Source organism: Macrotis lagotis, chromosome 1 (genome assembly GCF_037893015.1).
Source record: "Macrotis lagotis isolate mMagLag1 chromosome 1, bilby.v1.9.chrom.fasta, whole genome shotgun sequence".
NCBI lineage: Eukaryota > Metazoa > Chordata > Mammalia > Peramelemorphia > Peramelidae > Macrotis > Macrotis lagotis.
In genome coordinates this window covers 387,784,068-387,807,263 of record NC_133658.1, presented here as the reverse complement: position 1 = coordinate 387,807,263, position 23,196 = coordinate 387,784,068, and positions in this window count along the sequence as shown.

The following is a 23,196-nucleotide window of genomic DNA, read 5'->3' as shown; positions in this document are numbered from 1 at the left end:
ACTTTTCCATAGTTGCCTTAGGATTCTGGATCTTGTGCTTTTATGTAAAAGGCCTGGATTCAGGAAGACTTGAGTCTAAATTTGGTTTCATACACTCACTAGCTATATCACCTTTGTTAAGGCGCTTAACCTCTGTACAGTTTTTTCAATTGTAAAATTGTAATGATAATAATAGTACATATCTCCAAGGGTTGTTTTGAGGATCAAATGAGGTAATATTTGTAAAGTGCTTAGCACAATACCTGGCACATAGTAGGTAAATATATAATGCTAGTTTTATTTATTGTTATGATCGCTATTTTTTGTCACTGTTTCTGTTAGAATACTTCCTAAATCATGGATCATTTTTGCAGTTCCAAATTTATATTGAGACTTATGTAGGTGATAATTGCTTTAAATCTATTCTTTTAATTCAATTCAGTTTTGTTTTCAGGTTGCCAATAAGTTTCTTATTTAGCTACAGCATTTTCTTTGAGTTTTTTTTTTATGTTAGATATGCTACCTGGAGGTGACCAAGCTATTTGTAGGTTTTGTCTTCATCCACTGATTCAATATAGTTTTCAGATTCAAGCACAAAGCACATAGACTCTTTTCATGATGTTTAAAATTTCACAATTACTAAGGTAAAATTGCATTTCATATCTAGGAAGAAAGATTCAACAAGATAAAGTATCTGTTTAATGTCTTTTTCAGTGGAACTATATATCTTGATGTCATCTGTGTTTTGGTTTGACTCCCTCTTTAATTTAGAAACCATACTTCATTTCATTTAGTTGGGGATGATGGATTTAAGGACAGATAGAATCAAAATAATTTTAAACCGTCTCCCAGAAAAATGTTACTATCATTATGATCCTCATTAATAATATCATGATGATGGTGATGGTGATGCTGATTGATGCTGATGTATGGAAATATCACTGATCAAATTGTGTCTCCCCAAAAAGAAAAAGTTTAGCAAAACTTAAGTTAAATGGTGAGTATCTAAAGGCATTTTTATTAGATGGGTACAGTTATTGTTTATTAAAAAAAGAAAAGAATGAGTTTACAAGGGAGCTTTCCAAAATCTCTCATTATTTTATAATTTTTTGTGTGTATACATATTTTCAATTCTATATTTTAAAAAGAATAGGCAGAGTAGAACAATTTTATTGCCCTTCCATCCAACACCATTCATTGAGGCTGTTATTCTGTGATCCTCCAGTACAAGCTACTGGAACATTGACTTAAGTTTTGTTTTCAGCTAAAAAAAGCTATTGAAATATTTCCTTTGAGTACAAAAGATATAAAAAGAAGGAAACTTTTCCAAGAGACAAATTGGAGAAGAAATGGGACCAATTTATTTGATTTCTTCCTGTGTTTCTTTTAGAAACTCTTAGATTGGATCGAGTGATTAAGAGTCAGCTTCTTTTTTATAATTCTCCTCACAATACCATGGGAATGAGACACTGTTCCAATTATCCTTCAGTTTCATTCTCTCATTGGAAGAGGACTCCAAGAAACTTTCAAGAATGGTTTCTAATATCTTATGCTGGGGAATTATTCTATTCCTTTTCTTGTTCCATTTTATAAATGGGAAATTCCTATTTTCTTAAATTAGATTCAATTTTTCTATATGCCAATTCATTTGTTAAAGTTCTTCCTTATAAGGAAGCTTAAAGAAGCTTCCTTATAATCATGTCAGTTGATGAAAAGAAATGTTTTTTTAATTTTAAGGAAATAGTAGAGAAGGAATAATGTATGAATTAATTCATATAAACTCCACTAAAACTGTCTCTCTATCCACTATATCAAATACTCAAATGTTAGATAAAACTAGAAAAAAAAAGAAACCCTCCCCTTCTCAATCTCAATCTCAATCATTTATAGAAAAGGTGAATAAACTCTGGCTTTGGAATTCCAATTATTTAAAATTCTGGTTTTACATTTAACACCTTTCTTACCTTGGGCAAATTATTCCATCTCTTTGATCAAGGCTTAGTTTCTTCATCTGTAAACTAAGGGCTTTAGACTAGGTTTTAAGGACTTTTTCCCCCTAGTTCTAAACTCCTATGAAGAAAGTATTTTCTGAGCCCTACTATTGATTCCTTTCTTTGGTGGGCCCTCCTTGTCTTTCATTTTTTCTTTCAGAAATAGAAACAGAATTGCTTCTCTTTCTCAGAGCCTTCTCACCGATAAACTTTCACATATTGATATGTCCTTATGCTTAACATACATGTTTTCTTAAACACATGAAGATTTTTCTGTTTTATCTCTTTGACAAAATGTACAACACATCAGGACAAAAACCCATACTATCACATTATTTATGGTTTTTACCTCCTTTGCTCCCCATAAATTGCCTTTCTGTTCTGTTTCTACAAGAGCAAGTGCTCCCAATTTGTCAAACCCTTGTCTTTTTCCTTATCTTTCACTGTAAAGCATTTGAGACACTTTGTAGAAGAGACACAAGATAAAAATAAATTAAATGGCATCTACGTGAATGGCACTGTGACTTTTAACTCAGGAAAGACAAGGAGACATGTTGGCAAATTGGAGTGCTAGACAAGCAGGGGAAAAAAATACCCAAACCTTACTCAGATATCTCACCTCTTGCCTCCAAGTTCTGGAACAGAATTAATGAATTCCAATGAATTATCTATTACTAAGATATTTTGCATGATGAGATCATGTGGTTTTTTTAAATAGAGATTTTATATTACACACATGGAAAACAAACTAAAAGGTCATGGATTCACAGTAGGAAGATATTTTCTTAATTTTACAGAGGAGACTCACACCCAGGGAGGCTGAGTAAGTTACCCAAGGTCAGTTGGAAAGTTATTGATAGAACCAGGTCCTCTTACTGTTTTGTCTGGAGAAGAGAAGACATAGTGGATTCACTATAGCTATCTTTAAATATTTGGAGGGTTATTGTGTAGAAGAGAGATTAGATTTGTTTAGTCTCAGATGGCCCAATTAGGAGTAATATGTAGAAGTTTCAGAGAAACAGATTTAGATTTTGTGAGAGAAACTTTCTAATAACTGCCAAAGTGAGGCAGTTTGGGTTTGGCATACTGGGCAATATACATTCACAATCTAGAGCTCTTTAGCTATTGGTTTTGTTATACAGTGAAAAGAATACTGGAAATCATGGGGAGCATCTAAGGATTCAGAAGACCCACATATGATACAACTTAGCCTAACGTTAAGTCTCTTAACTATCATAGTTAAGAAAATGAGCTGGATTAGGTAGGTGACCTCAGAGTCACTTTTAGCTCTAGTTAAATGAACTTGTAGAGGGAACTTTTAAAAATTCAAGTTGGACTAATTCCTTCTAACTCAAAGATTCTGTGATTCTTTGATCTTCTGAATTCAAATCCAGTGCTCTTTGTTCCATAACAAGGTGCCTCTAGTCAAATCTAATTAGTAAAGCAAGTCTATTGCAAACAACACACATAGTATATAATGTATTCTGGAGTCAAATGTGAAAGATCCCCTCCAACAGTGCATGTAATTGAGTGTTCAACATATTTAATTTAGAGAAGAAAGAGTTGGTTCAACTTTTATGGGTGAAAGTGTAATTTTATGATTGTGACCTCAAAGACAAATGGAAGTTAAAACACTCATTGACATTAACTTTGTCCAAAGACTGCAGGAGTTAATAATAATGGTGGAATGGCAAATTGAGAGAGTTAGTAATGACCTCAAAAAAGAAGGTCATTATAGTAGAAAAAAGAATGAAAAATGAAGAATTAATTCTCAACTCTATCATTTCCTACCTATGTGACCTTAAGTCATTCTCTTCCTTCAAATCTCAGTTTCTATAACCTGCAAGATAGGGATAATGATACTCCTACTCCCTATCTCATAGGTTTGTTGTGAGGAAAATTTCTTATTGAACTTTTTAAAACACAGATTATTATTACTATCTAGAAGAAGTGATTTAGGAAACCACACAGCTTGGTAAAAGGTGTCATATGAAAAATATACAGCCATCTCAGCTCCACCACTGACATGTTTCTTTTTCTTGATGTTGCAAAAACCAAAGATATAATATAGAGACAAACCCTTAAACCTAAAGAACCAGCTTTAAATATTTAAAAGGATTAGCCTTCACATTTGAAATGGAACAAAGAAAGGAGAGCCTGGTGTCATCCAAATTTATTTTAGCTGCAAAAACTTTATAGATCTAAGTATTGGAAAGAATATCAAAAGCCATTTAAGTCAAACCAATATGCCAAGAAAAAGAATAATATCTAGAGATGGGATAGGAATGAGAGGGTAAGAAGTCCATTACCTCTCAAGGAAACATATTCCACTTTTGGCTAATTCTAATAGTTTGGAAGTTGTTTTTTATCCCTTGCATCAAGATTCACTTTGTCTATATGGGATTTCAAAATACTGCTTCTCATTCTGTTACCTGAATTCAAGCAGAACATGTCTAATCCCTCTTGCATGAGGTGACAGCTCTTCAAATACACAAAAGCAGTTGTATTTAGAGAAGCTGCCACCTAGTTCTGCCTCTCTTTTCTTTGTTAGGTGAATTTTGTTAGGTGAATATTTAAGTTGTTAATTTTTTCCCCTCGTAACTCTTATTAGATTATGAGCTCCTAGAGTACAGGAATTATGTTTTCTCTCTCTCTCTTTTTTGCTTTTCCTTTTTTTAAAATCTCTAACACAGCATCCTGTCTGACACAAATTAGGTCCATAATCAAAGTTTATTGTTTGATATTATTGGAGATTATCTGAAATTCCAAACTGTCAAGATCTATTTGTACCCTGACTTTGTCCTGCAGTGTGTTAGTTATTGAAAAGTTTGCCATTTGTGTTTTCTTTCATGTGATTGATAACAATGCCAAACAGGCAAGGCAAGCACAAGATCCCTGGGGTCCTCCCCCAGAGACTCCCTTCCAAACTGAAATCAAATTATTAAAGACTATACTTTTAGTTCATTCAAATTCTGAATATTCCTATGATATTAGCTAATCTACTTCTCTCCATTTCTGTCCATTTTATGATCTACAGATCATAAAATATTATGATTTTGTCAAATATCTTTCTAAAATAGACACATCATATTTTCATCATTTCCCTTATGTAGCATTCCAGCATGTTATGGGTAGGGATAGTATCTGGAACTAACATCTATCACAATTTGTCTGAGTAGATTATCTTGACCTATAGAGATAGTTAGATCATCTCTTGGTAGATCATTTCAATTTTCCTCTCCAACAAACAAAGGAAATGAAGTTAGATTGTCATTCTTGATTAAGCTATGATTTCTTTTTGTGATGACTGCTCCCATTTCTTGACATTATTTTTCTTTTAAGTATACATTATAGTTTTAAGCTAAAATATTATTGAGCTATAAGAAATAACAGGCAGAATTGTTTTAGAAAACCCTAGAAAGTTTTATATGAATTGATGCACAATGAAGAGAACAGAACCAAGAGAATGTTATACAGTTAACAGCAATTTTGTTCAATCAATAATTGTAAATGATTTAGCTATTCTTAGTAATACAATAATCCAAGACAATTCCAAAGGACTAATTCTGAAGCATACCATCCTCTAGAGAAAGAACTGATGTTAATTGGACTGATGCTTGCTATTTTTCACTTTTTTCTTTCATTCTTTTTCTTTTATTTGAGTCTTCTTGTACAAGATGGCTAAAATGGAAATGTTTTACATGATTTGATGTGTTTAACATATATCTGGTTGCTTACTATTTCAGGGAGGGAAGGATAAAAGAGAAATAGAAAATGACAGAATTTGGAACTAAAAACTTTTAAAAATGTTTAAATTGTTTTACATGTATTTGGGAGGGGAAGTAAAATCTGTTTATAAAAGGAATACATTATAGTTTTGCAAGAAATCAAAATAAGCTGCTTGATTTATAGTTTAGAGTTTGACTTTCTTCCATTTTATGAAAATCAGAACAATATTATCTCCAGTACTCATCATGATCACCACTCTTCACAATCTTTTAGAGATAGATGATAATGTCTCAGAAATCACAACCACCAATACTCAAATTATATAGTTAAACTGAGCCCAGTGACTGAGATTTATCAAGGCTATCTAGGTATCTTATCTTGGATCTGAAAATCTGTTAGGTATTTTGCATTGCCGATTTTTAGTATAAAAATCATTCTTCTTGGTATAAAATTGAAAGCAAAATAAAATCTAATTTTTATCTTCTCTCATTTCTTAAGAATGTTTGATCCATTCTAAGCAGAGGTATTTTTCCTTCTTTGATCTTATCTCTTTTTCTTATAAAACACCACTAAAAACAAAATCCCACAACTCCACCCTGTCCTTAGCAGCAAAATATTCCAACAGTGGGTCTTATTCCAACAAATTTAAATTATATCCATAGTAATAAATATGCCTCTTTGCCTGCAGGACCTCTGGTTCACCTTCATCGTTATTTCTCTGATTATTCATTTGGAAGCATCTCCATACACCTGACAAACAAGCTGACATGAAAGGAGAAAAAAGACTCAGCAGTTTTGGTGGAGTGCTTTCAAGATAACCTGCAATCAGAATAATTAATTCAAATGCAAATGTGATATTAGTTCTTGGAAAAGCTTTATCTCATGAAATGAATCACCTAATTATAATTTTGAGCTTTGCCAATAAATGTAAAGGTAAGAGAAGTCTTTCCCAATGAATCTCCATTTTCATCAGTTCTCTCCAATTATTTATTTGTATTTTTCTCCTTTAAAACATATTATTGAGGCCTTTTGTCTTTATATAACAGACATTTTCGGAAACTCTTTTTACCCCATTTTTCTTCCTCTAACTTCTTTTTAAAATTCTAGGTTTTGTGAATTCACATTGTGTCAGCTTTTCCATGTTCCATTGTTCAAGATGTTTAACTCAAAATATTTCTAAGTCTTCACTCACTCATTCATCAAATGTTAATCAACAAATTTAATAAATACCTACCATGTTCCTTTGTGCTAGGCATTTAGGATAACCATTCAACTTGATATAGAGGGAAAAATAACCTTTGAGCCAAATTTATTAACCAGAAAACATCTGGTTAATAATTCTCTGAATAAAGTTTTACTTATAAAATATATGAATCCTTATAGCTAGAAAGAACTTTCTAATTTATTCAGTGTAACCTCTGATGTTCTAGGTAACTAACCCAAGTTCTATAACTAGTTTGTATCAGAGCTTATCAGTCAGGCAATTCAAGTGCCTTCAGTAGACCAGGTACTGTGTTATGCTCTGGAAACAAAATTTTGATCTTCTGGGTCCTTTTCTTATGCTTTTCCCACATGTAATACTCCTTCTTGTGTCTTTTTTTGTAAATAATGTTTTGCCAGTGAGAGAAACTATTCTAGTAGTTATGCTTCTAAATGATTTCCAGAATAGGAACTTTGGTTTGATTCATTTTTTAAAAGTCAGTGTATATCTATCTCTATCTCTATCTCTATCTCTATCTCTATCTCTATCTCTATCTCTATCTCTATCTCTATCTCTATCTCTATCTCTATCTCTATCTCTATCTCTATTTCTATCTCTATCTGTCTCTATCTCTATCTCTATCTTTATCTCTATCTCTATCTCTCTATCTCTATCTCTATCTCTATCTCTCTTTCTCTCTGTCTCTGTCTCTATCTCTATCATCTATCATCTATCTATATCTATATCTGTGTATGTATGTATGTATGTATATATATGTACATAATTGTGTATTTATTTATGTCTAAACCAATTTTCAGTTAGGTAGTGCAGTGGATAGAGCATTGACCTTGGAGTGAGGAAGATTGGAGTTGGAACCTGACCTCAAATACTTACTAGCTGTGAGATCTTGGGCAAATCACTTAATCTTGATTGCTTCACATCCAGGACCATCTCCAGTTGACCTGATTCTTATCTGGTCACTGGACTCAAATGGCTCTGGAGAAGAAAGTAAGACTGGTGACTTAGCATAGCACTCCCTCACTCAAATCCAATTCATGTGCTTGTCATGGCATCACCTCCCTGATGTCATGATCTCCTTTGAGAACAAAGGAAAAACATCAAACCAATTTTCCAGAATGATCTTGACCTATTCACAGTGTAACTGAGGCAATGATATGACATTAACATTAGTTGGAAAGTGGAACTTCAGAAAGTAATTATTTTGTCTAAATAGTTACTAGCATTTATTGAATGATTTAATTAAATATAATCTAATTTTATTTTTAAAATAATTTTAGGAAACAGGTATCATCATTAGCCCCATTTCTACAGATGAAGAAACCAAGGTTAACAGAAAAATTTGAATTTACGTCTTCCACATTTCAGATCCAATTCTCTATCCACTCCATCTCATCTAAATGTCTAAAGGATTCTGAATAGAATTCAAAAGACATTTTTTCATATTAATTCTATCAGTTCTTAGGGTAACATGTAGGCAGAATTTGAATTTTAATATTTGCCAGGAAAACTTTCAAAAAATAGAGTCATTTGTGAGAATTTAAGATTATATTTCCCATTACTGTCAAAATGTCAAAGAACTTTGCCTTAGTGTGGGAATCCTTACTATGAATTCAGAGAGCAATTGCCTGGAACAGTGAGTCCAAGATAATCACATGAGGTCCTATAGAGGTTAGGTGACTTGCTCATCCATAGTCACATATGGAATGAGATGTAACATATGAATCCATGTCTTTCTAACTCCAACTTTAACACCCTATGCATTCTGCCACACTGCTTTATCTCATTTCTGAACCCAATTCAAATGAGTGGAATTGTTCCTTCAGTGGATCATGGACCTGCAATGATTTTTTTTTTTCAGCACAAGGATCACAGTGGGAGGGGAACTTTATTCTGTTTTGTTTCTAAACAAGACTGAATTGCTATTTTGGCTTAAAATAAGAGGAGGCAGGTAGAGAAGTACTGGAGAGGGAGCAAAATGGGATTTACCTGAGACCATCTGAGATTAACTGGTCAAATGTGACCTTGGGTAAATTATTTAATCTCCCTGGGCCTCAGGTTTCTCATGCATAAAATGGGGGAGTTAAACTAGATGGTTTCTGATGCCCCCCCCCCCAGTCCTAGATCTGTGAATTTATTATTTTAAATCTTGGATCCTAAAATTTCTCTGAGAAGTCTTAGGCAGCAAGAATGCTGATTGGATAAGAACTCTGTACTTGAAATAGCTGCTCTATCTTACTGATTAGGACCCAGAAATGAGTCAGCAGGTAAAGGGAAAGTAAAATGTCAAATTGTGTGGAAAATTTAGTTACCCAAGGAAGTACTTACAGCCTTGTCATCAATATTGATGATTCACAAGAAATCATTTTCTACATCCCAAAGTAAGCTGAGGTTAATGGTTTGTAGTAAATGTGTGTGGGGCTAAGGGGATGAATATGCTAAAGTACTTTGAAATAGACTCATGCTAAAGAATGAGAAGCAGCAAAGTGCCATTCACATTTATTTAGCAGCTGCTATATTCCTAGATTGAAAAGAATCTTAGATGCCCTCTGCTCCAAATCTCACATCCCAACTAATGCATTTTAAAGATGAGTAAACTGAGTCTCAAAGGCATGAAATGAGTTGTCTAAGATCACTCAGGTAGTAAGTCACAGAGTCAGGTTTCAAACCAAGTCAAATCTGACATCAAATCCAGCTCTTCTACTGAACTATGCTGAACCCTTACTAGACAGTACAGACACAAAGATAGAAAATGACAGTCTCTCAGAATTTGACAGAACTTCAAAGAATTTACAAATTACTAATTGTGAGAATGTGAGAGAGTATGACAAACATAAATATATTAGAAAGTAGGGAAAATAGAAGAAAGGAAGAAAGAACACAAATATTATTTGAGGAAAATTTGAGGAGAGAAAATACCTTTAGCTTAGAGAATAGTTTCACAGTGAAGGAGACAGTGCCTAAACTGGGCTTTGAAGGAAAGAAATATTCCAAAGAACTTAAAGTTAATGTTTGGTAAGAATAAGGGATAGCTAGAAGGAATGTCCAGAAGTGGGAGACAAAAATCCCAAGATAAGAGAATAGCTAGAACATTGGTGTGGTTGGAATCTGCTTTTCATTATTTGGAGTAAAATGAAATCTGAGAGGAAAGGTATATTGAAGCAACATTATTAAGGACCTTAAATCTCCAATTAAAGAATTTATAATTTATCTTGTAGATAATAACTAGCCACTTAAGATTTTTTAAATTATGAAAATAAGACAGTTAGATCTTATCTCTTTGTTGTTCATCCTGTTTTGAAGAGGACTTTAGAGTGATGTCTTGGTTTGCACATCTGTTGGATTTAAGTGAGAGTCAGTCACTGGTCTCACTTTGTCTTTCAGAGCCATCCAAATACAATGGCAAGATAAAAGTTAAGATGAAAGTGATGGCCCAGGATGTAGTGGATAATCATGCATCTTTTATGTCTGACTAAGCTCTAAGGGTTTGACAGTACCTGCTTCAGAAGCCTTTATGAGAGACATTCTCCTAATTCACTTTTAGTTATCCTTAATCTGGTTTCACCTATCTGCTGAGAGGTTTTTAAAAGGGTATGGCTTCTGTGCATTTTACAGCTTCTTGGAGATATAGGTGAGAGTTGGGTAGCAGGTGGACATTAAAGGTGAATGAGAAATTTTAAAAAAAGGTTCTGCATATCTGCATACCATCTGTTAGTTCTCCCTGAATATCCCATGTACCTCAAGTTTTGATTCACCATTCTGGATTCCATAAGACCCTAAGAAAATTTGGGAGGGAGGATAGGACTTCCTTCTAGCTACATATATTTCCTTGTAAATGAAGATCTTGTAATGAGAGGGCATGCTAATTTAGCTGCTAAACTGGAGGCATTGAAGATACTCAGATGTACAAAAGTAAACTCCCTCTTCCTTTGTTGATTGTTTCATTTGTGTAAGTAAGAGAAAGATTCAATTATTCCAGCAATAAAGGCACCACCTAGCCTCTATATAGCTATAAACACACATTCTGCTTAGTCAAGTCTAAGTCTGGGTTGGACTGTTTTTTGTCTTTTTATTCTTTCCTGATCTTAGGTAAATTAATATGCTATGCTATTTCCTGATTTCTAGACATTTCTAGTACTAAAGTTAGCAGACTTGTAAGTTTAAAAGTTCTAAAGGTTCTGGGGCTAAGGGAGTCAGTTGAGGAGGCTGTGAAAGATTTCCACAGGAAAGGAGATTGACTTCAGTTTGGGATTTGATTGTATAGGGAATGCCAAACCAAGGTGAAATATCAAATGAATAATTATTAATCCTGAAAACTGTTTGTGTTCTGATGAAATTTGAATAACTCCATAGTCAATTTTAGCCCAAGTTAGAGGCAAAGCTGCTGAATACTGTCAATCATATTAAATTTGTTAATATGCACTATAATTCCATTTTTAGTATTTCGTAGCTTCTTTGATTTTTATCATTTCTTTTTGTTTAGGTATATCTCAAGCCTAAATCATCATTGTATATTAAGTACCTCATTTTTTAAACTCCTTGCTTTGATAGCCCCAGACTGAGCCATGACTAAGCATTTAGCAATTTTTCTCTGGGGGAAGAATTTAATGAGTTGAAATGTATGGGAATATGGGAAGATTAATTTCCCCTAATTAGAAATTAGGATTCCCTAGCACTGACCCAGGTATATACCACTTGTCTGGGAGTAGTGTAGTACCCATCTGATGCAGATGTGCCTCAGGAAGATTGTATTTTTATAAAGAACATGGATTCCACATCAGTAAACTGAGATCTGTCCTGGTTCTGCCACAATGTGACCTTGGTTCAGTTTCTCCATATTAGACATGGTGAATTATAAAGTCCATTTCAGCAGTAAATTCTTTATTCCTCTGACTCTATTGAATCTTGCATTTGATAGAACTAGAATGAGGTGTAGGAGGCAGTGTACACAATCACAGAATCTCAGATTTGGAAGGAAGCTCTTAGGTTATCTATCCAATTGAGACAGAAAACCAAAGAGAAATCCTCTCCAGAATCCTTAATAAGTGGATAATAAAGATAATTTATTTAAGAGAGAAAAATAGAAGAATCATTCTTGAGAGCCTAGAAGAGTGATTCTCCCCACCCCCCAAAGATGTAGAGATACCAATATGGAGTATAGAACTAGAATATACAAATTCACATATTAGTTCTTGAAATTTTTCTAAGATTTGGAGTCAGAGGTCCTTCATTTTTTACAACTTATGTAAACTTGGGTAAGTCATTTGACCCCTGAATCTGTTTTTCTTTTGCAAAAAAAATAATAAAGCCCACTTTATTGACCTCAGAAGTATGCTATGGACAAAGTGCTTTGTTAATGAGAGCTGTTGTCATTATTATTATTACCTTGCTCATAGTAGTGTTGTTACAAAGTAGTGTTGTTTACAAAGACTGCTTTGTAAGTATAAGGAATTATCTAATTGAAAGTAAGAGACAGTGAAGATGGTGATGAATTTGGTGATGAAGATGGAGACAACATATAAAAATCCAGAAACTAGAGGATAATGAAGAACAAAACCTCATCTTCCATATATATATTTCAAGATTTCATGAAAGATGAGAGAGATCTTCCACATTAGGGGGGGAAACTGTGCTCACTCAGTAGAAAGGGAAAAAGGAAACAATAAATTGTATTACCGAAAGTTTATAAAAATATGGGTACTTTTTAAATAATGTTTTCTATATTTTTTTGCTTCTTGAATTGATTTTGTGCCATCTAGAAATTGTATCATTGTGGGGAGATTGATTTAGGTTTCTAATGATTTCTAATGTGACCTCTAGGCCATAACCTACTAATCAGACCGATATATTGATTAGCCAATTTATATGATATTTTTGGGCATAGAAGTACAAGGTGTTATTTTTAAGATGCTTTTATTTCTTATGCTTTTTTACCTAAGGTGACTTTTTGACACTACTGAGAAGTCTTGAAGATATTTCACATTTATGGTGGTTTTGTCCTATCTTAAGCCCTGCCCCTCTCTTCCTTGGGATAATCTTATTGCAGCACTCTCTTTAAAGGGTTAAATAGAATTTTTCTTAGCCGGCAATCTGCACCTTGAGCTTGCAACAAACTAAGCATTTAAATCAATAACAACAAACCATTAGAACAGCTGGTAATTAACCTTTTGTCAGTGCAAAAGATTATTTAGAAAGCAGTAGAGGGCAGGGTCTTATGCATAAGTGGGATGTTAGTTGAGAACCCGCTGCTCCAAAGCTTATTTTAATCAAGAGTTAGAACTCTGGAATGCAGTGGGATTTGATTTTATAATTGGTACTTTTCATATCAGACTTCTAAAAGTGATTCACAACAATATGATTGGAGATGTAGAATTTGAGGAAACCTTTGAGTGTTATTATAGCTAGGACAAGCCTTCTCATTTCACAGAAGAGGAAACTGAGATTAAGTAATTTGCCTGGGTCATAAAAAGGAACAAATGCCTAGCCCAGGATTCACACTCATGTCCTCTGATTTCAAATCAAATGCACATTACATCTTACCATGAAACTTCTCGCAAAGCATGTTTTAATTAAAATAGTAGGGGTTTTTTTGGTCTCTAGATTGTAAAGCATTTTGCACCAACGATACCCTTTTATTTTAGTGACATAAGGGGTAGCATTTAGAAAAATGCAACTCCTCTAGGCTTGAAAAAATAAAAAGCCTTTCCAAGCAAGGACTAGAAGTTGCAAGGAGCCTCAGAAGTTGTTTAGTCAAAGTCATACCTGACTAAAAATTCTCTCTGTGACATATTCAATAAGTGGCTAATCAATCTCCACTGAAGATCTCAAATGATGGGGAATTCCCCCTGCTCCCACCTCATTTCACATTTCATTTTGGGGTTATTCTAATAATCTCCCCCATAAGATTAAACTAAATCTATATCTGTTAGAACAATTTCAACAGCTCTTTAATGTGTTAATCTGTTAAATACTTGACAACAGCTATCATGCCCCTCTAATATTTCCATCCCCAAGGCTCCATATGTAATAAATTTGAGTATCTTCAATATTTAGAGGCTTTCTGCCCCTGAACATTTTCCTACTTATCAATGTTCTTCCTTCAGAGGCCCCCAGATGTGAATACAATACTTCAGATGGTGTCTGACTCAGTTAATAATACAATGAAACAATTACCAACTGGTTAAATGTGGACACTCTAATTTTCTTTTAAATTTTTAAAAATAATTTATTATTATTTTTTAAAGCATAGAAATTGTGCATTGCTTTTCATTTTAGTTCCAAATGATCTCCATTTCTTGTTACTTCCCTAGCCCAGTGAGAAGGCAGGAAAAAATAATACCCATTGCAAATATGTATAGACATGCAAAACAAATTTCTGCATTAGCTTTATTTAAAAAAAAGAAAAATATACTTCAGTCTACATCATGGGTTCTTCAGTTATCTATTTGGAGTGCACAGCTTATTTTATCATAAGTACTTAGGAACTGTAGTAGGTCATTATGCTGATTAGTGTTATTAAGTCTTTTAAAGTTGATTATATTTACAATATTATTGTTACTATATACATCATTTTCCTGGTTCTACTTACATTACTTTATAGCAGTATATATATACATATATATTATATATGTATATAAATATTCCCAAACTGATCTGATACTATTCCCCTTATCATTTCTTAAAGCATAATACTATTCAATCAAATTCAAATTCTATGACTTGTTCAGACATTCTCTGTTGAATTTTTCCTAAGCATTTCCTCAGTTTCCAAATCTTTACTACTAAAAGAACTTTACTTTTGTCCATACAGGCCTTTTCCCTCTTTCTTTGAATTGTTTTGTTTGGGAATGGCAGGAAGAGATAGACCTAGAAGCAAAATTTGCTGTATCAAAGAGTATGCACACCTTAATAGTTTTTTGGGTATAGATATAAATTGCTTTCTGGAATGGTTGAAATAGTCATTTACATTTATCTTTTTCTTCTCTATTTTGTTCCCTTTATTTTGTCCCTCCTTTCTCTAAACCCATTTCCTCTTTTATTCTTTCCTCTTTTAACCTGTTCAAATGAGAGTGAGATTCAAATATTGACTGCTTCCTTTAATCCCTCCTTAATTGTACAATTTATTGGAGATTATTTTTTCCTAATCTTCCTCTCCCTTCTCTTTTCTCAGTTTCTCTTCCCCAGCTTTCCATTCTTTTAAGATCATCCATCTGAATGTTATAGAATCATACCTAAGTCCTCTAAGTAGACTCCTGCTAAGAGTGCTAGTATTATTAATGTTTGAAAAAGATTAACTAAAAAAGGTTAACTAAAATTTTATTATGATTTCTCAATTGTACTAACATGCTTCTCTGGTCTCATATTAGAATGTCATAATTTTTATTTATCTCTGGAATTTTCACCAGGAATATCTAAAAATCTTCTATTTTATTAAACAGAAGAATAAAAAATAGAAACTTTTTTCCAGCAATATTATACTCAGGTTTTCTGGGTAGCTTATTATTAGTTGTAATCCTAGCTTCTTTACTGCTGTCATATCATATTGTAAGACTACCATATATTTATAATGGCTGCCAAATCTTGTGATTCTTGTTTCTTTCTGACTGCTTTTAGCATTTTCTCTTTGAATTAGGAGTTTTGGGTTTGGATCTTTCTTTTTGACTAGTTTTCACCTTAATGTTTTTTAAAGCAGGTGGTCAGTGGATTATTTCTACTTTTGCTTTTGGTTTTAAGATAACTGAGCAGAATGTTTAGGCCCTTTTTTCATGACTTCTAGTGCTTCTCAAATTTCCTCTCCTGTCTATTTTCCAATTCAGTTATTTTTCCTATGAGGAATTTCACATTTCTTTGTTCAGTCTTTTGAATTTGTTTTATTATGCCTTGCTGTCTCACAGTCATTAACTTCTATTTGTATTTATAATGTTTAAGGAGTGCATTTATTTAGTGATGTTTTGTACTGCTTTTTTACTGAAGGTGTTAAATCTCTTTCCATAACTTTTTCCTGAAGTTCTCATTTCTGTTTTTTCTTTTTACCATTCTTACTTGGTTTTGAATTTTTTTTGTTCTCTTTAGCCCTTTCCTCAACTCTACATTTTTTTCTTTGAGGTTTTTCTAGGAGACATTTCTAGCCATTCTTCTCTGTTTATGTCTTTAGCTTCCCTGTCACCATAATAGCTCTTTATGTTCATGTTCTATTTTTATTATATTCATTTTCCTAGTCAACTTCTTGACTTTAGAAATTGTTAAGTGTTGAATCTTACTCTCTTCTGAGAGAGATGTCTGACTTGAGTCAGACTCTTTATATGTCATTCTGTAGTTTTCACAGTTTAGTGTTGGGGCTTGTAGGTTTTCAGTGATTCCAAGTTTGTATGATTCAGAGAGAGGTCTGTCCTTTGACCTCTTGCTCTGCAAGTTCCTGACCACGTTTAGAAAGAATTCCTCATTTTCCTCTAGGACTCAGAGCTATATGGCTAAGTTTTGAAGCTTGTTCCTGCTCCATACATAACTTAGCACCCTTCTCACTTTTGATTATTTCTCTCCATCCTGGATATGTGACCTGCAACTGTGTAAAAGAGAACAGAGCTGCCAAGTGGCATTCATTTCTGCTCCTAATATTGATTCAGGGAGGCCCTAGCATCTCTTTCTATACCAGTATTCAGTTTCAGTTTCCTTATTGTTCCCATGCACTGGAATGTTCTTGCCTTTGCCTCATTTGTGCTGTGCTCCTGGTCAGCTACCCCCCTTCCTGCTCCCTCCACTTCACCCCTCCTCCAGAATCTGCCAACCTTCTATTTTTTTTAATCTTCCCTGGATTGGAAAAAAACAAACAAACAAACCTGACTCAGGAATTTTCTTTTGCTTTCCTCATGTGGAAGAGATATATGAGGTAAGCTGGGCAAAAATGCTCTAAAAATACTCTATCATTTTGATTCTGCTTCCCGTACTTTGGACTCTGTCTTTCTTAACATAGCCAAAGATCACTTTAACTTCTTTTTGGCTACCATGTTAACTCATTGAATATGCTGTATATTAAAATGTTCATAGATTTTCCAAATGGGCTACTATTTAGCCATGCCTCACCATTATCTTCATCTTAAAGTTTTTTTCTTTCCTTTTTTTTTTGCAAGGCAAAGAATCAAGTGACTTGCCCAAGGTCACACAGCTAAGTAAATATTAAGTATCTGAGGCCAGATTTGAAATCCAGTCCTCCTGACTCCACTATTCACTCTGCCACCTAGATGTCCTATCTTAAGTTTTGAGGGTGATTTTTTTTGAATCCAAGAATAACACTTTACATTAATTTCCTAGGCAACTAAGTGATATAGTAGTTATATTAGTAGATTTGGAGTCATTCAAACTTTCCCTTATAAACTTGCGAGCTATGTGACCTTGAATAAGTCACTTAACTTCTTTCTGTCTCATTTTTTTCAACAGACTTATTGTGAAGATCATATTTAATAATATATGTAAAATACTTTGTCACCCTGAAAGTATTACAGTAAATTATCATCATTATTATTTTTCTAATCTTCATAAAATAAGACCCCCAGTGCTCCAAACTTTCATATTTTGGGGAAGAGGGAATTTTCATTGTAATGTCTTAACTTGTCCATTCTTCTTTCTACTTTTGTGTCATAAAAGTTGAGAAGCATTCCATATATACCTTTAAATAATTCATTTATAAAAAAAAGTTAAATGCCACAGAGTCAAACTTGGATTCTTACAGAACATCAATAACTCTCTCCTAAATTAATATCACATCATTAATGACTATTTTTTCAGTCTGCCTATTCAATAATTTTCAAATCTATCTAACTGGCATTTAAAGTTGGCAAAGTCCTTTATAAATATAATTTTATCCTTTCAATTACCTTTTGAGCTGGGTGCTATTATTATCATCTTTTTACAGATGAAGAAACATAGGTCAAGGTTAAGGGTCACTCAACTACTAATTGTATGAGATCAGATTTGAACACAGGTTTTCTTTCCTCCATGTTCAGTGCTTGATTCACTGTGCTACCTAGCTATATTCCAGTTCATGGTAATAAAATTTTTCAAAGAAAAAGCAATATACTTTAACAAATGCTTTGCTAAAATCAAATTAAATATCCTTCTAATATTTCATAATAAGGGACAAGCGTTACTATGCATCTTTTCCCTTCTCTTAATTTGAAAATATTTAGTTCTTACCTTCCCACACTTCAAAAGGTGGTAGAACTTTTACATTTCATTCACAAAATAGAAAGGTGCCTAGGGATAGAATAAGGGAAGTTTTATGTTCTGATTAAAGTAATGTCATTTCCATGAGAAGTCTCTCTCACAATGCTTATTATAACTTTATAATAAAAAGTCCATTCAGACAATCAGTCTTTGTTCTGTTCCTGCTGTTCTGGTCCACTGGGTGAATGGAATTCCTGTCCCTCTCTTGACAGTTCTCACCTTCCATTTCTCATTTCTCTAGAACAAGAGGAGAGGAGACCGTTCAGTTTCATGTTAAATTTTGAATAGGTGAATGAATGATTTGTTTGGGATGTTGGGGAGGAGAAAACTAGTCTACCACAATGCAACTTAAGAAGTGGTTCTATAATAATGAGGTTATGGATATTAATGCCTAGGTTAAACAGCATCTGCAAAAAAAGAAGAAAAGAAGCTCATCAATAGTCAATAATTTATTTAATTACAGAAGGAAACTTATTTCTGTCATTCATAAATGTTTAAATCTGAAATGAAATTCTAAGAGAACTTAATCCTGAGGGAAACCCAAGTAATTAAAATCATTTTAATTTAATCCTTAAAATTTAATTTTAAGTTAAAAAAATTAGGAACTAAATGAAAATTCTCCTTTTGATTATCAAGTGCCAGCAAACGTTAAAATACGAAGTGTAGAATAGTGGCAAGAGAACTGAAGGCAGAAACTTGGGGTTTTAGCTATAACTCCACTTGTATGAATTTGGGAAAGTCATGTAGTATGTTGGAGACTCAGTTTGTCCATCTATAAAATGAAAATGATCACATTTATTCTAATATTTTTGGTGATTTTGAGTAAAGTGCTTTGAGAACTGAAAAATGCTCTATTAGTGTGAAAAATTATTATGAATGTTGAACTATATACTTATCATCATTTCCTTCTTCTGCTTATAGAATCATATGAAGTGATTGCTGTGGCAAACCCAATGAGGGTGGGACAGGGTTTAATAAAGGAACTTAGTTATTTATTCTAGTTACTAAAAACTTTTCAGATCTCAGGATTCCCCTAGTTTCTACTGCATAAGAAAAAACTAAGATTTATGAAAGGAAAGAGATTTATTTAAGGTCATGCAGCCAGTTAGTGTCAAACTTGAAGTTAGATTTCAATTCAATGTTCCTTCCATCAAAACACACCACAGCCTTCCTCATATTCAACATTTCTTTTCTGTTTCTTGCAGATATCTAATATAGTGATATGCAAAGAGTGATCACCAAAATTCTTTTTGGTTAATGATGTTCAGTGTCAACAATTAGATCATTTGCTTTTGCACTAATGTAGAATTCACTGAAGGAAGCTTGGCAATATTCTGGGGTTCCATGAAGTTAATTTAGTGTCATTTGGGAATAGGAATACTACAGGGGAGTTTAATATCAATGCACATCTATTGACTAAAGCTTTCTGCTTTGCATGAACTCAGTCTGTAAAGCCAAAAGATCCAAAAGGGAAAGAAGGATTTGAGGATGAAATATACCTTTCAGTCAGTGAAAGCTTTACAGGGAGATCTCAAGGTCAGAGAAAAGGGGGATAAATGAGGTTCTTCTATGCCTAGAAAAGTGATGAACTAGTTATGGCAAAAAAAAGCAGCCAGATGTCAATCAAGATCCACATCTAAGGTTTCCTAGTCCTTTATTTAGTGATTAGACTAAGGATTTATGAGAGTTGAACATCATTTGGGAACTGTATTACGTGGTCTTCATTCTTTTGCTCCCTGAAGTGACTATGACAGACTATACAAACTGAATCTTCTCTTTATTGGAACTCCTGGGTTTGGGGACATCTTGATTCTTTCTAGGAATGGCTCTTATCTTTAAGCAGCTATAGATATTCAGTTAGGTGGTAGATATTTTATTGTGACTTGTTTTATTGCTTGTTTATTGCTGTTTACACAATGAATATGTTAAATATATTCAGTCTATTCCCTTGAGGACAGTTCCTTGAAACTAAAATTATATGCTAGAGTCAGAAAGACTTGGATTTGAATCTGTGGAAGTGCCCTGAGAACAATGTGTCCGGTTTCTATGAGTTATCTTAACCAGAAAGATGCACTGGACACAGAGTAAGCCTGTTTGTCAAAAGGAGCCAATCAGGAACCTTCAATGAATCAAAGTTTGATTCACTTCCAAAAGCCTTTACTTATTTGCTTGTAGCTGAGCTGTCTCTCCTTCCCCACCAAACTGGCTCAAATCAGCTTCGCATTCAACTGTTCCTGTGGAACATTCTGTTTCTATGTTCACCTGTTTCTGAGAAAGACTGTCCATTCTTTTCCCCCAACCCCTCCCTGAACCTACCCTTTGTGATTTACAAACATTAATCTCCCCTGCCTTTCCTGGGCCATGGGTTCCTTTTCCCCTTATGTGAGGGTAGCTTCATCAATACATAGTTTCCTTATAATAAAGCTTTTCTGTTTTCTACCCAGTCTAGATTCCTCTGCATTTTGAGGGATGGGCTTCACCAGGGTGATAAATTTAGTATTATACTCTTATTAGCTGTATGACCTTGGGCCATTCACTTAATATCTCTTGGACTGGGTTTTCTCAACTGTAGAATTAAAACACTGAACTTAATGACCTTTCAATTGCTTCTCGCTCTTAATTTGTGTATGCATCAAATCATGGTCTAGTCTTAGTGAAATATAACAGATTCTGGGAAGCAGGAGGATATCTGCTTGGTGAAAAATAAAGATCAGATCACTCTGCTAAACCTGTCCTTTAGAAGTTGGGAGACAAGAAGGTCAATCATTCTTTGAGAATCATAGAGAATTTGACATTTTTTGGCCTTTCACCTTTAGAAGTGTGGGACATATAGATGCCAGGCTAAGATTGAAATCACCCAAGGTCACATCCTCTTTGCTGATTTAGGATTATGTTAGTGGTCAGTGATGCCAAATGGTGGTTAATTGAACATTTGAAGAATCTTGCCATATATAGGGCATCCTTTTTTTGCAATTTGCACATAATACCTTCTAGGACATTGATAATTGTCTTACATGAGTATAATTTTTCCTTATGTTTTGCACCTTACATGAAGTCAATATTCAGTATATTATTGAGGGAAGTTATCTCTTAGATGACATTTATCATAGAGTCTTCTATAATTTTTAATGTATTTGTGATATTCAAGTTGATTATTGAAGTTGATTAAAATGCATATTGCATAGACACTGATGTGCAAAAGGATTGGCAATGAAACAAGTTGTTTTATATACTTGTGTATGTATATTTACATATATATATATATATACAACATATTCATGTGACATGATAGACTACATGCATACATATTTGCACATATGGGCATTTTCTATCCCTACACATTTATGTGCATATGCACAAGTACATTCAGGAAATTATCTACTCTGGAGGAGAAAGTGCCCATTCAGGAAAAATGGACCTGCCAAAGCAACAAAAGAAGATGATATCTAGGTGTAAAGAAACCCTTGCTCATAGTACTTCCCAGCTTCTTCAAATTTACACATAGATAAATCTTTCCTAAAAGGTGATCACAGTATATTTTTTCATATTAGACAAATGTATATTGAATATGTGAAACAAATTGAAATTATATGGTTATTATTTTAAATTTTGCTCAGTGTTTATTTGTCAGCCGTGCAATTCTTTTTGACAGTACAAGGATGCCTAATCCACAAAGCTCTTAGGAGAGATGAATGGCAATCAAAATTGAGAAATGGATGAGTTGGTTTGATAGTAACAAGGAATTCTGTCTCTACCAGTCCAGGAACTCATTTCTCTCTCTAGTTGGAAGTGATTAATTTCTCATTTTATTTCATAGAACTTTGTACTTGCCATATCCTAATTTTTGCTATTTTTATCTGTATTCATATCTCATCATCCCTTTTAGACAATAAGCTAATTGGCAGACAATACATCTTGTTTATTTTTGTATATTCCACAATTCCTTTAAAATATAAAGGTAGTTCCACCTCTACTTCAATTATTGTAATCACAGAAAGCTGGAATATTTCAGTTGAATCAATGTAAGTAATAATAATAATAATAATAATTAACATTTGTATAGCACCTGCTTTGTGTGAGCAATGGTGTAATGCGTTTTATAATTATCTAGTTTGATTTTCATAACAACCTTGGGAATTAGCTGCCTTTATTACCCCTATTTTACAAATAAGAAACTGAGGTAAAATAGGTTAACTGACTTGGTTAGGGTCATATAGCTAGGTATGCATCTGAATTAAATCTCAGGTCTTTCTGTCTCTAGTTCTAAAGCACTCTAGCCACTGTATCAACCTAGGTGTCTAGGGTAAGGATGATTGATTTGGAAACTGAGGATTATTGAATTTGACTTTTTGAGGAAATAGTCCTGGAAGGGAGGAATCTGGCTCTCCCCATTTCATTTCCGCTCTCTCTCTCCATCTCTGTCTCCATCTCCTGACCATTTCAGTAGAGAGACTGTACCAATAACAGATAGTGCATCTAGCGGGGAATAGATAACCTGGATCAATAGAAAACAGTTTTATCTAGTTGAGAGCAAGGCCATCAAGGACAAACAGATCCAAGGAGGGAAAATGACTGCTTGAACTAAAGAAGAATGTAGTCCATAGACTCAAAAAATGAAATTCTAGACTATGAAGTGGCAAGATTTGTGCTATGCATTTATCGTATGTATTCTACCATAACAGTCAAACCGTAAATCGACACTGAGTACTTGTAGGGAGAGTATATTTCAGGTTTCAGGGTTAATGTTTTAATTAAACTGAACATGGTATACCATTTTAGCATGTCTTTGCTAAAGATCTATCGGCTGATTCTTAGTTGGAGAGAAACAAGGAGAATGATGGGGGAGTGGGGAATCAGTTGTCCTCTGGGGACTCAAACTGCAAGTATCATTGTGAATGAGGTGAAGTAGCTCTAGAAGGTATTTCACTTTATTTTTAAAATTTTTTATTTTTATTTTACTTTTTTTTTTTTCAAGGCAGTGGGATTAAGTGACTTGCCATGTAAGGTCACACAGCTGGGTAGAGAAGGTGTTTCATAAGATAATTTCTATGTTTAGAT